At 38.7% G+C, this 8,134-nt stretch overlaps 1 long non-coding RNA gene across 1 annotated transcript; it reads left to right on the forward strand.

Annotated features, from left to right (window-relative positions):
- The first annotated feature begins 815 nt into the window (after positions 1–815).
- LOC131536592 (uncharacterized) lies at positions 816–1,675 on the forward strand. The gene is made up of 3 exons (XR_009270008.1): positions 816–1,108; positions 1,192–1,258; positions 1,385–1,675. It is a non-coding gene; the product is annotated as an uncharacterized LOC131536592 (long non-coding RNA).
- Positions 1,676–8,134: the final 6,459 nt, after the last annotated feature.

Here is an 8,134-nt window from a genome sequence, read left to right on the forward strand (position 1 = left end):
GCGCGTTAAAAGCGGAAGTGTTTCGCTTTGGATAAAGGCGTCTGCAAAATGACTAAATGTAAATGTAAATGTAAGTGCAAACGCCAAACAAACACACTTTAGTTCCAGTGACAGCACTTTACAGAGACGTGTTTTTAGAGTGCTTGCTCATCTGCAGTACATCCATCAGATGTTTCCATCCTATACTGTGTCTTTAAGATGTTTTTGATTTAGAAAGTGTGTAAATCTGTGTGTTTACAGAGGTGTGGTTTATTAACCCTGCACCCTTCCCTCACCCAAAAATATCAAAGTAAACAACAGAATAAGTATTGATAATGAGAACAGATGTGATGATCAGATGCTAGTAACAGCACAAAGATCATGAGGGTGTTTCCGTTTGCGGTGAGCCAGATTTCACCTCCTCTCTTCAGAATCAGAATCAGAATTAGCTTTATTCGCCAGGTGTGCGCAAACACACGAGGAATTTGTTGTGGTTTTAAGGTGCTCCTGGTACATACATACATACATAAATACACATGTGACATGAGAACAGAAAAAAACATTTAAATAGTAAGACTTAACAATGGATAATAATCCTAATAATAATAAGTATGAATCTGGAACAGTAGATTTATGTACAGATTTGTGCATTATTTACTCTATATACAGCTGTATAGATAAACATATGTATGTGTATTTACATAATACTTGAGAGGGAGGCAATAATTAAAGATGGAGAATGAATTACAGAATGAATTACAGAACACAGGTAATGATCCACGTGTTAGCTATTTAAGCTGGAGATGGCATGGGGAAAAACTGTTTTATGCCTAGATGTTCTAGTGCACAGAGATCTGTAGCGTCTGCCTGAAGGGAGAAGTGCAAACAAGTTGTGTCCGGGGTGAGAGGGGTCTTTGATGATGTTACCTGCCCGTTTCTTCACTCTGGAGTTGTACAAGTCCTGAAGGCTGGGCAGGTGCACACCAATGATCTTTTCTGCTGTCCTAACAGTCCGTTGAAGTCTTCTTAAATCTGATTTGCTGGCTGACCCAAACCAGACAGTTATGGAGGAGCACAGAACCGACTCAATAACAGCTGAATAAAACTGTTTCAGCAGCTCCTGTGGCAGGTTGAACTTTTCAGCTGACGAAGGAAGTACAACCTCTGCTGGGCCTTTTTCACGATGGAGTCAATGTGATTGTCCCACTTCAGGTCCTGAGAGATGGTGGTGCCCAGGAACCTGAATGACTCCACTGCAGCCACAGTGCTGTTCATGATGGTGAGTGGGGAGAGGAGGGGTTTCTCCTGAAGTCCACTATCATCTCCACAGTTTTGAGCGTGTTCAGCTCCAGGTTGTTGTGACTGCACCAGACAGCCAGCTGCTCAACCTCTTGTCTGTAAGCAGACTCGTCGCCGTCCTGGATGAGGCCGATGACTGTGGTGTCGTCTGCAAACTTCAGGAGTTTGACAGAGGGGTCTTTAGAGGTGCAGTCATTTGTGTAGAGGGAGAAGAGTAGTGGGGAGAGAACGCAGCCCTGAGGAGCTCCAGTGCTGATGGTGCGGGTGCTGGATGTGTGTTTTCCCAGCCTCACTAGCTGCTGCCTGTCTGTCTCTTACATATGCATGTGGTTAAACAAGCTCTGTGAGGAACTGTACTGTGATGTACTGTGATATACTGTGATGTACTGTGATATACTGTGATGTACTGTGATATACTGTGATGTACTGTGATGTGTGATGTACTGTGATGTACTGTGATGTACTGTGATATACTGTGCTGTACTGTGATGTACTGTGATGTACTGTGATATACTGTGATATACTGTGCTGTACTGTGATGTACTGTGATATACTGTGATGTACTGTGATATACTGTGATGTGTGATGTACTGTGCTGTACTGTGATGTACTGTGATGTGTGATGTACTGTGATATACTGTGATGTACTGTGATGTACTGTGATATACTGTGCTGTACTGTGATGTACTGTGATATACTGTGATGTACTGTGATGTACTGTGATGTACTGTGATGTACTGTGCTGTACTGTGATGTACTGTGATGTGTGATGTACTGTGATGTACTGTGATGTACTGTGATGTACTGTGATATACTGTGATGTACTGTGATATACTGTGATGTACTGTGATATACTGTGCTGTACTGTGATGTACTGTGATGTGTGATGTACTGTGATATACTGTGATGTACTGTGATGTGTGATGTACTGTGATGTACTGTGATACTGTGATGTACTGTGATGTACTGTGATGTACTGTGATATACTGTGATATACTGTGATGTACTGTGATATACTGTGCTGTACTGTGATGTACTGTGATGTGTGATGTACTGTGATATACTGTGATGTACTGTGATGTGTGATGTACTGTGATGTACTGTGATATACTGTGATGTACTGTGATATACTGTGATGTACTGTGATGTACTGTGATGTGTGATGTACTGTGATGTACTGTGATGTACTGTGATGTACTGTGATATACTGTGATGTACTGTGATATACTGTGATGTACTGTGATGTACTGTGATGTACTGTGCTGTACTGTGATGTACTGTGATGTGTGATGTACTGTGATATACTGTGATGTACTGTGATGTACTGTGATATACTGTGCTGTACTGTGATGTACTGTGATGTGTGATGTACTGTGATATACTGTGATGTACTGTGATATACTGTGATGTACTGTGATGTGTGATGTACTGTGATGTACTGTGATGTACTGTGATATACTGTGCTGTACTGTGATGTACTGTGATGTACTGTGATATACTGTGATATACTGTGATATACTGTGATGTACTGTGATATACTGTGATGTACTGTGATATACTGTGATGTACTGTGATGTACTGTGCTGTACTGTGATGTACTGTGATGTGTGATGTACTGTGATATACTGTGATGTACTGTGATGTACTGTGATATACTGTGCTGTACTGTGATGTACTGTGATGTGTGATGTACTGTGATGTACTGTGATGTACTGTGATACTGTGATGTACTGTGATGTGTGATGTACTGTGATGTACTGTGATGTACTGTGATGTACTGTGATATACTGTGATGTACTGTGATATACTGTGATGTACTGTGATATACTGTGCTGTACTGTGATGTACTGTGATGTACTGTGATATACTGTGATGTACTGTGATGTGTGATGTACTGTGATGTACTGTGATATACTGTGATGTACTGTGATATACTGTGATGTACTGTGATGTACTGTGATATACTGTGATATACTGTGATGTACTGTGATATACTGTGCTGTACTGTGATGTACTGTGATGTGTGATGTACTGTGATATACTGTGATGTACTGTGATGTGTGATGTACTGTGATGTACTGTGATATACTGTGATGTACTGTGATATACTGTGATGTACTGTGATGTACTGTGATGTGTGATGTACTGTGATGTACTGTGATGTACTGTGATGTACTGTGATATACTGTGATGTACTGTGATATACTGTGATGTACTGTGATGTACTGTGATGTACTGTGCTGTACTGTGATGTACTGTGATGTGTGATGTACTGTGATATACTGTGATGTACTGTGATGTACTGTGATATACTGTGCTGTACTGTGATGTACTGTGATGTGTGATGTACTGTGATATACTGTGATGTACTGTGATATACTGTGATGTACTGTGATGTACTGTGATATACTGTGCTGTACTGTGATGTACTGTGATGTGTGATGTACTGTGATGTACTGATGTACTGTGATATACTGTGCTGTACTGTGATGTACTGTGATGTGTGATGTACTGTGACGTACTGTGATGTACTGTGATATACTGTGCTGTACTGTGATATACTGTGATATACTGTGATGTACTGTGATGTACTGTGATGTGTGATGTACTGTGATATACTGTGATGTACTGTGATATACTGTGATGTACTGTGATATACTGTGATATACTGTGATGTACTGTGATGTACTGTGATGTGTGATGTACTGTGATGTGTGATGTACTGTGATGTACTGTGATGTACTGTGATGTACTGTGATATACTGTGCTGTACTGTGATGTACTGTGATATACTGTGCTGTACTGTGATGTACTGTGATATACTGTGATGTACTGTGATATACTGTGATGTACTGTGATGTACTGTGATGTACTGTGATATACTGTGCTGTACTGTGATGTACTGTGATATACTGTGATGTACTGTGATGTACTGTGCTGTACTGTGATGTAAGTCAGTGATTCTGTGTCTGGGAACAGGTCTTGAAGATCTAATTGATTCCTCTCGTTTTATATCGTTTAGCGTTTATACCTTTTTAGCTCAAGACGGTTGTACTGTGATGTACTGTGATGTACTGTGCTGTACTGTGATGTACTGTGATGTACTGTGATATACTGTGATGTACTGTGATGTACTGTGATATACTGTGCTGTACTGTGATGTACTGTGATGTGTGATGTACTGTGATGTACTGTGATGTACTGTGATATACTGTGCTGTACTGTGATGTACTGTGATGTGTGATGTACTGTGATGTACTGTGATGTACTGTGATATACTGTGATGTACTGTGATATACTGTGATGTACTGTGATATACTGTGCTGTACTGTGATGTACTGTGATGTGTGATGTACTGTGATATACTGTGATGTACTGTGATGTGTGATGTACTGTGATGTACTGTGATATACTGTGATGTACTGTGATATACTGTGATGTACTGTGATGTACTGTGATATACTGTGATATACTGTGATGTACTGTGATATACTGTGCTGTACTGTGATGTACTGTGATGTGTGATGTACTGTGATATACTGTGATGTACTGTGATGTGTGATGTACTGTGATGTACTGTGATATACTGTGATGTACTGTGATATACTGTGATGTACTGTGATGTACTGTGATGTACTGTGATGTGTGATGTACTGTGATGTACTGTGATGTACTGTGATGTACTGTGATATACTGTGATGTACTGTGATATACTGTGATGTACTGTGATGTACTGTGATGTACTGTGCTGTACTGTGATGTGTGATGTACTGTGATATACTGTGATGTACTGTGATGTACTGTGATATACTGTGCTGTACTGTGATGTACTGTGATGTGTGATGTACTGTGATATACTGTGATGTACTGTGATATACTGTGATGTACTGTGATGTACTGTGATATACTGTGCTGTACTGTGATGTACTGTGATGTGTGATGTACTGTGATGTACTGTGATGTACTGTGATATACTGTGCTGTACTGTGATGTACTGTGATGTGTGATGTACTGTGACGTACTGTGATGTACTGTGATATACTGTGCTGTACTGTGATATACTGTGATATACTGTGATGTACTGTGATACTGTGATGTGTGATATACTGTGATATACTGTGATGTACTGTGATATACTGTGATGTACTGTGATATACTGTGATATACTGTGATGTACTGATGTACTGTGATGTGTGATGTACTGTGATGTGTGATGTACTGTGATGTACTGTGATGTACTGTGATATACTGTGCTGTACTGTGATGTACTGTGATATACTGTGCTGTACTGTGATGTACTGTGATATACTGTGATGTACTGTGATATACTGTGATGTACTGTGATGTACTGTGATGTACTGTGATATACTGTGCTGTACTGTGATGTACTGTGATATACTGTGATGTACTGTGATGTACTGTGCTGTACTGTGATGTAAGTCAGTGATTCTGTGTCTGGGAACAGGTCTTGAAGATCTAATTGATTCCTCTCGTTTTATATCGTTTAGCGTTTATACCTTTTTTAGCTCAAGACGGTTGTCCATCAGAAAGCAAATTCAGATGCATTATAGGAGTATGAGTACAGCTTTAGATGGAAAAGAGAATGGTTTCTAATATTTGGAGAGTGTAGGAAAGTATAGGTCTGTAATATTATTATGAGCACTTCCTATGTGTAAGACCTGAAAATCTTGGTGAAATAAGCTCTTTCATTTGAGTTCATGCTCTGCTAGATCATGTGTTCTGTCCAGAGAGCACAGGCGTGCCAGTTTACTTTCATTTCCCCGGAGGTGGCTGTTGTAATGTGGTTTAGTCTGAAATAATTTTGTTCAGCAGGACTGAAACTGATCAGGATGTGTAGAGAGTGAATGTATGTGATTATAAAGTGTTGATCTCTAAACTCTGTCTGATATTATGGACCCACAGATAACATCCAGTCAATGAGGTCTGGCTTTTACCTCCTACACCACTTTCAGAGTTTGAATATTCAGTCAATAAAACATTTTGCTTTTCATTGGGATGTTTTTCAGTTGAAGTATGGTCAGACTTGCAGTAACTGAGTAGAAATCTGACTCCTCTGGAGAGTAACCTTCAGGAATGCGTCTTTAAAGACTGATGTTCACTTCTAAGGACGACGTCTGTGTTTCACTCACTCACTGGTGAACGTCCCTAAGCACTTCCCCTCCGCTGCTGTCCCACTTCCTGAAGTTTACAGGGACAGAGCCTTGACCCTTGATTTATACCCACCACAAACAACTCTATAGTGTATAAAAACATGTATAACAGCCCAAACATACCTATAATACCAGTCAAAAGCTTCTGAACAGTAATGTTTTTAACATTTTAAGGTTTTTAAAATGTTTTTCTGCTCTTCAGTGTCGCATGATCCTTCAGAAATCATTCTAATATGCTGATTTACTGCTCAAGAAACATTTCTGATTATTATCAATATTTACAACAGTTGAGTATTTTTTTTTCAGGATTCTTTAATGAATAGAAAGATCCAAAGATCAGCATTTATCTGAAATAAATAGCTTTTGTAACATTATTCACTACACCATTCAAAAGCTTGGAGTCAGTATCATTTTTTATAACTTTTTTTTTTTTGACAATATATTATAAAAATTAATACTTTTATTTGATGATAAAGACATTTACAAAGATTTCTATTTCAGATAAATGCTGTTCTTCTGAACTTTCTATTCATCAAAGAAACCTGAAAAAATTCTACTCAGCTTTTTTCAACACAATAATAATAATGTTTGTTGAGCAGCAAATCAGCATATTAGAATGATTTCTGAAGATCATGTGACACTGAAGACTGGAGTAATGATGCTGAAAATACAGTTTTGATCATAGAAATAAATTACATTTTAACAGATATTCAAATAGAAAATAGTTATTTTAAATAGTAAAAATATTTCACATTATTACTGTTTTTGCACATCTAGTAAACGAGACGGATGGAAGTTAGTGAGTGAAGGGCATAAAACATGAACAGCTCTAATACAGCTCTAACACACCTCGTATACACCTCTTATACACCTCTAATACAACTCTAATACACCTCTTATACGCCTCTAATACACCTCTAATACAGCTCTTATACGCCTCTAATACAGCTCTAACACACCTCGTATACACCTCTTATACACCTCTAATACAGCTCTAATACACCTCTAATATGCCTCTAATACACCTCTAATACAGCTCTAATACACCTCTTATACGCCTCTAATACACCTCTAATACAGCTCTTATACACCTCTAATACAGCTCTAACACACCTCTTATACACCTCTTATACACCTCTAATACAGCTCTAATACACCTCTAATACAGCTCTTATACGCCTAATACAGCTCTAATACAGCTCTTATACGCCTCTAATACAGCTCTAACACACCTCGTATACACCTCTTATACACCTCTAATACAGCTCTTATACACCTCTAATACAGCTCTAACACACCTCGTATACACCTCTTATACACCTCTAATACAGCTCTAATACACCTCTAATATGCCTCTAATACACCTCTTATACGCCTCTAATACAGCTCTAACACACCTCGTATACACCTCTTATACACCTCTAATACAGCTCTTATACGCCTCTAATACAGCTCTAATACACCTCTAATATGCCTCTAATACACCTCTAATACAGCTCTAATACACCTCTTATACGCCTCTAATACACCTTTTATACACCTCTAACACGACTCTAATACAGCTCTAATACACCTCTTATACGCCTCTAATACACCTTTTATACACCTCTAACACGACTCTAATACAGCTCTAATACACCTCTTATACATCTCTAATACACCTCTTATACGCCTCTAATACAGCT

Source organism: Onychostoma macrolepis, chromosome 03, assembly GCF_012432095.1.
Source record: "Onychostoma macrolepis isolate SWU-2019 chromosome 03, ASM1243209v1, whole genome shotgun sequence".
NCBI classification, from domain to species: domain Eukaryota; kingdom Metazoa; phylum Chordata; class Actinopteri; order Cypriniformes; family Cyprinidae; genus Onychostoma; species Onychostoma macrolepis.